Here is a 7,454-nt window from a genome sequence, read left to right on the forward strand (position 1 = left end):
AAAGTGTTTCCAAGAAGGTGGGCGGCGACTTTCCTTTTAAAGCTTGAGAATGTCTTCCGGGAGTAGGTTGTATTCTTTTTGCCCCACGGGGCGGCGCATGCGCAAAGAATAGTTAGCAGGAAAAAAACATCAAGGGGGCTGGAGTTGGGAGTGAGGGTGAAGAAACCCTCTTCTCTCCCTCTTCCTTTCTTCCTCCTTTCCCCCTCCGTTTCGTCATACTGAAGTATGAAAACCAATTTCTTTTTTGCAATGGCCTTAAAACACGCGTAAATTTGTAATATCAATTAAGAGAGAATGAGCTAGATCATTCTCTCCTGTATCAATCGAAAGAGCCAATCTAAATCTTACATTTTTAAACGGGTTTTACAGCAATTAGTATTTAAAAAAAACCGGTATTCGAGAAGGCGATAAAAAAAAAGACGAGATGCGGGATTTCGTGAAAAAGGAACAGGAATGCGGGATCCCCCATCCCCTTCCAGAACCTGTTCATATTGCCCCCTCGATCTGGATACCCCGTCAACAGATCGAGTTTTTATTTCTGACAAACTTTGTAGCTGTGCACGCGTATTTCGTGTTGTTGCGTGGCTGAAAGAAGAGTCCAGTTACTCAGTTCCCTTCGTTAACTGGGCTGACCTTAGGAAAGTACACACTCATGTTAACTTAGAAACATATAGGTCAGCCATTTCCTTCAGTCGATAATTTTGTCACCAAACGATCTTCAGGGTTATCCTCATGCCCACAGCTCAAGTACATATCACGAAAAAAAAGATCAGTACCGTGATATAAAAAGTGTTTCTCCCTTAAGATTAGCCTTCTGGAACGACGCGCGTGTGGTGGCAAACAATTTGATTATCTACTGTGGCGTCCGCGAAAAGGTCTATCTTCAAGACTTACTTCGGAAAATGGAGGAATTGCTCAGTATCTGAGTAGTTCATCGCGACAATTAAAGTTCACTTCGGTAATTTGCCAATTTAAGTGAATTTCCTGGTAATCTAATGGATCGCATCCAAGTTTAGAGAGAAAGAAAAAACCTAATCAAGTGTACAAAAAAAGCAAGAGGAGGAGCGAGTACATTTTCGATCGTTACTCTCAAATGAACAGGTTGTTTAACTATGTGCCCGTGCAAAGCCGCTTTTACTTAGGACGCAAGTCCGTTTCTGGATTCCTAAGCCACACGTAATAGAAGATAGACAAGACCCTCCTCCTCTAATTCTCATCTTTATTTAGTGAACGGAAAACCTCAGCAATCGTCATCATCAGAAGCATATATTATGCTTCTGTGATGATATTTGAGTTCCTTCTTTTGCACTAAGCATTCAATCCCTTTGATTGAGGGGTGAACCGTCTTTTGCGTGAACTGTGGTTGTGCAGAGTATCTCGTGAAACACAACCTTTGAGAAATCTTTCCCATCAACGTTTCTACAAATTTTGAATAAATAATATAGTTCTTGTTTACATTGACAGTCTTTTAGCATGCTTGATTGGCATTAAAATTTTTTCGATTCTGATTGTGTGGAATCAATGTCAAATTTAGTATTGGATCAAGATCTGAATATAGGTGCCTTTTAGTTGAATTAACTGCTTGTTGTCTCGCTTCTGCTTGGTAGTTCAGTTTACTAGATTACGTCAATATTTAAGTGCGCTTATAGAGCGTTTTCACATGACTCCACGGCGGCCATATTAGTGTTCCAAAACAATGAAACGCGGCTACATTGGGTTCTCCAGGCCAATTCTTTGGGAGTTAAACTCTGCATAGATGCTGTTCACGTGAGTGCAAATGCTCTATACTTATTAGTCCGCCCAGTCACTAAGCGTTCTCTCTTGCCCGTTGTCTGCGCGAAGTCTGGGAAAAGGTAGGCGAGTCTCTCTCGGTGACGTCATATCTCACGCTAGAGTCCAGGTTTGACCAAGCCGAAAACGCGTGGGAACGAGGCAGCTTATTAGCGTGAAAACTTTTTCTTCTTCTGCGTTACTACAGATTCCCGTACGTATCTGCAGTCCTTAACCTCTTCCATATTTGTCCCACTACCCTTCCCTTTTGCATGTGGATTCACTACAGTTGATACCATATTCCAATGCCTGCTGTTTGTGATCTGCCAAGTTTTCATCACTTGTTCCATAGAGATGTGCGGCAAGCGCTCGCTGAACTTGTTCAGTTCCTTCTCTGCCTGTTCAATTATCAGCTGTGATGTAGCCTGAAGGTCATTCCTGGCCTTGGCCCGTGTTGGTATGCGCGCTTCTTGCTTGGCAGCTGCCATAAAAATCTTGCGCTCCTGCTGGGGAGTCACAGGACAGGTTGGTGCACTTTTTTGAATTTGACAATTGCTACTTCGGCGCAACATGCGAGGCGATGAGTGAGCTGACAAACTTCCTCTTCTATCCATCTCTTCTTCATCAGACACAAGCTTGCGAAGATCAGTTTCAGACTTGCTCATGGAAAGGCTAACACTGATACCCAGAGATGAACTAGCTCTGTGCGGATGTGGTGGGGACGACACACTAGCGGGTCTTCCTACTTCGACAGTTTCTTCTTCAGATCCAATCCTGCGAAGATCCAGAGCAGACTTACTTAGAGAGCGATTTGCTCTGACGGCCAGCTGTGCATGTCTTTCCCCCGATGGTGGCTTCGGGGAGCTAAATTTACGCGTTTGCGGTGGAGATGCTAAGTTTAAACTTTGTGCTATCCCCCTGTCTGCCTCAGATCTAACTCGAGAATTTGATGGTGAATTCGTCGCTTCAATTATTGACGTAGAAACTCGCCTCACGGGAGAACTTGGTGAATAATTTTCGTCCGTGTTTGTGGTTACACCTGCATTCTTCAGAATAGACAAGCTATTTTCAGAGATTTTCCTCACTGGCACTTTTGGAGACCTCGGTGGAGATCCGGCAAGGGCCGAATGAACGTTGTCTACAGCCCTGTGATCGCCGTCAAATCTTCGGGAGCCTTTGTCCGGTGTCGTATCCCCACTGTTATTTTCAATTCTAGCGAGCTCTCCGCAAGTTTGCGATCTTTTCCTTGGGTCAATTTTAAAAGACAAATCGATTCGTTCTGATTTCTTTTTGTTGATCATAATTTCTGGGGAGTGTTTACTTTCACCTGTAATCAAGCGACTGTTTAATGGTGTGGATCCAAGGCTTTGGACAGACCTCCTTTTGTTGAGGTTTGAATTATTCTGCGACTCATTGTAATTTTTATTGTCCCCAGAAACTGAACCCACCGTATATCTTCGCCGCGGTGGAGAAGGATTTTTTATCAAACCATTACGCTGTGTATCGCTTGAGCTCCAAGAAGTCTTTCTCGCTTTCCTTGAAACGGATGTCTTAAGTTGTTCAGCAGCGCCTTGTTTATTTAAATTGTCTTTCTTTGTTTCTACTTGGTTGTTTTCAATCTCTGTTGGGGTGTGCGACGAGACTTCAGTTCCTTCATAAGTCGATGGTTGATGACTTTTTACTGTTTGTTCGTGGCTTTCTAACATAGTTGGGTTCTCTTCTTCATGAGATCCGTTTTTGCTAACACCATCATTTCCATTAGCATTAACATTAGCAAAACATAAACCGCTTTCTTGCTTGTTTTTATTATCATCCAAAGAGTTTTCCACCATCGCTTCAGCCGATTCTGTCTTGGATTTGTCTTCCAATTCAGCCCAAGTTGGGTCGTCTAACTTTCTTTGCATGTTTTCGTTGTACGCATCGTCATCAAAGCTCGTAACATGAATTGATGGCGTTGAAATATTCATCTGCTGTAATACTCTGCAGAACTGAGGCGAATTAACCTTAAGACAGTTTGCGAAAGCTGCCATTTCGTTTTCGTCGTATACTGCACAAATGAGATCGACCCGTCCGAAACTCTTAACTTCCCTTAAACCACTTCAACACTCTTTCTGTGCTCTTGTGTCCTCCTACAAGGAACTACACATACAGCTCACACGCATGCCGCTATTTTCGACTATGCTTTCGCAAATGATGCATGGTAGTTCATTGGGGCTTTCTTCTTAATGAGCTGTGAACAAAACCTATTGTAATATGCGACCCAATATAACGGTTACTTTCACAAAAGCAATTGATTGTGACACATTTTGTGTTTATTTCAGGAATTAACGAATGTGGTTTCCCACTCACTACGTGCTTGTGTTTTAGAGCGTATTACGTCGATACGCTTTTCAAACTGCTGGCGTTTTAGTAGTGATGATTATCAAATTGGAAACTACGTCATAATTTTGAGATATTTTTAAAAGAAACGGCCATTGGATTAGAGGTGAAAACAATAAACAAAAAGAACTAAATCATTATGTGAGAAACTCCTTTGTTAGAGTTGAACTCAGTTGAAAAAATTTACATCAACCGCTCTGATCTAAGGACACTTCGCCCAGCATTATTTGTTACAAACTTGGGGGTTTCCTTTCAAAGAAACATTAAAAAGAATTACGCTTGCTTTTCCTGTTGAGAGAAAATAGACCAAAACGGTACGGAATTAAACAAGACGGCCACCCATTCGGATTTCTATGGCAATGTATTGTCAATAAAATCTCATTGCTCATTCATTCTTTATTGCCTGTCAAAGAAAATCAATAAAACAAATTGGCAATAAAAAATATTTGACAATGCCTCGCTCAGCATTATTACAACGCCGACTAAGCCTAAGCTACACAGAACACACGCTATTGACCTCACAGTCACCTCACCTCAGCGATCCTCTTCGCGCCTCGTGGCACATAAGGCTTTCACAGAGTGCTTCCACCTATCTCGGTTAGCTGCAACGGTCTTTACTTCCTCCCACGATGTTTCTACACGCTATTCAGTTTTCAATAAATGATGAATCAGTGATTTAGCATAGACTGGCAAACCACTCGATAAACTAGACATTCACAGTATATAGAGATGATATTTCAGCGTCCGATAATTCGAATACCTAAATATATAGTAGTCTTAATTAGGACACTGAGCAGCTATCCTCGCCCGGCCATCCAAGACAGTCTTAAATTCCGGATTCCATGCTGAGAGATTCCATATTCCGGGTACTGGATGCCATTAAGTGGAACTCGGGGCGCTTTCCATTCGTTAGAACTGACCGGCCAGCAGACCATTCCAATCATAATGAGAATTTCACTTTTACTCAAAACTATCCAAAACTATCCAACCAATAGCATACTCGAAGGAGATGGCGTTCCAACAAAAACTCTTGGAAAAAAGCATTTTTCATTGTCAAAATGACTGGTCGGGCTATGATCCGGCCGGCCAGTTCTGACTTTTTGAAAGAGCCCTTAGATTCCGGACTCCAATCTTAAGCGGGCTGCCGGATTTCTTTTGAACCTAGGATTCTGGTTTCCAAAAGCAAAAAATTTCCCAGATTTCCGAATACGGGGCACGCTACATGGGGCGAGTTACCGGTCCAATTTTTAATCCAGCGACTTTCTTTGACTCGGATCTAGTCACAAGGTTTTCCTTAGTCACATTTCCAAGGCACATCGCGAGAAATCAGATAACCTGCAACAGAAATCGTATAAAGTAAAAAAAGAGTGCGAGCAAGTCCCCAAATAAACGACCACTCAAGGGGTACGACCAAATTGGTCGTTTATTAAGGATCGAGGTGCGCGTCAAGTTTGGGACGAACAAATGTGGTCTTGTGTGTAAACGGGGTAGGCGTAAGGTAGAGTTTTAGTGAAGCCTCCGACTGGTTGACAACAAGAAAGAGTAAAAAGAAACCAACTGAGACTGCACAACTCCTTCCAGCGTCGGGGAACGCGGTATTATCCAATAGTACCTTACGGACCTTATGCACTGGTACACAGCCATGTTCCCCAGCTGGCCGCATTGGCAGTCATGGACACTGTTTTGTAGTTCAGTCAACTCTTTTTTACTGCCGATTTGGTTTGATAGACACAGGCCTGACTTGCCACAGTAGACCGCTGTTCTTTTTAGGTGCGCTTCTTTTTTGAAGAAAGCTATAATTGTTACTATCCATATTTTCTGGCTGTAAAAACAAATCAGTTTTCCAGCCACCTCTTTTGGTTACTTTTAGCAGACACCTGTTTGTTTAGCTCGAGGGCAGCGCAAGTGTCCGCTTAATACGGCTTTCATTCATGGAGCCTATAACTAGACTCCTGCCTTGTGTTTCACTTTAATACAGTGGAACCCCCTCAATCATTAGGTCACTTACTGATCATAAGAATTTTCTCGTATGACGGAGTGGCAGTATTAGCGGGGTAGGATTACATATCATCGCTGAATTTACAAAAAACATTGGCTATAAAATAAATTAGAAATAAAAAATACGCCGATGATAATAGATTACACAGAAATATTACAGTCAGCGGAATTCGTTATTTTTCTTAGGATTTCTTATCGTTTGTCTCTTGTTTGTCCTTTAGAATTAACGATGATTTTGAGTTCTGAGTGGCCGTATCAACAAGGTGATCATTTAGGAAGAGCTAAAATTTCTTGGCGGTTGGCCGCGTTGATTTTTTTTAAAAAGGAAATTATGTGGACAATTCATCAGGACAATTGAAGTGGCCGTAATTGACGCGCGCCAAACGAGAGAAACTTTCTGAACATCGGGGCTCGGGTCTTTGTTTTTGCGAATTTGATACATAACCAAAGTCTTGCAGAATAACAAAACTTTGGAAGACTCATGTACTTTAAATTTCTGAAAAAGCGAGCTATAGATACGGATTTCTCAACGCAATCCGGCAATTTATCGGAAATTAAAGAAAAAAGAACGTAGCAATTAATCTATTATTATTTTTTTTCGTAATAAATGCAGGAAATATATTCAAATTAAGCGTTAATGACGTTTTTTATCCTGGCCTGTGTTACCACTTCGCACTGAAAATGAGAAGAAAACTCCCTGAGGTGTTTGCCCGTGCGTTCATCATGACGCACTGGGCTCTGTGTGGGCGTTCTTCTACGCCATTAGTTGTTGCTGCTGGATCTCAAACGGATACGGCTCGCTACTGTGTTAGTGTCTTTCATATGATTATTAGTCTTCTCTAGTTTAAAAACAAAAAAGCATCCTTCATTTAAAAGCTTTCGCACCTGGTGTTTAGACTATATATCAAAAGAGAAGAAAATCTTCTGTGTTGCGGTGAAAATCTAGTCCTCTGTTTATCCATCAAAAAGCATTTCCCTGCTTTGCAAACAAAGCAGAATACTACTTTAGTGTCTTCTTGGTTTAAAGGTAAAAATGTTTGTTTTTATTCTTTATAAATTTTACTCAGTCGCATAATGCGCAACATGAAGTAAAGGGATTTAGTTCATTCATACTGGATTTAAACGAACTTAGAAATTAATTCGTATTTCCTCTTTTATTATATTTTATTTTTGTGGCAAACCGTGATGAATTCTCAATTTTTGTGAACAGATTTTGTTACAGTAATACTTTTAATTGATGAAATTCAAGGCACTGGGCGCTCTGACTTCACTTCCTTTTGGTGCGGCGTTTTCAATGTAGGACGTAA

This window comes from Porites lutea, chromosome 4, assembly GCF_958299795.1.
Source record: "Porites lutea chromosome 4, jaPorLute2.1, whole genome shotgun sequence".
NCBI classification, from domain to species: domain Eukaryota; kingdom Metazoa; phylum Cnidaria; class Anthozoa; order Scleractinia; family Poritidae; genus Porites; species Porites lutea.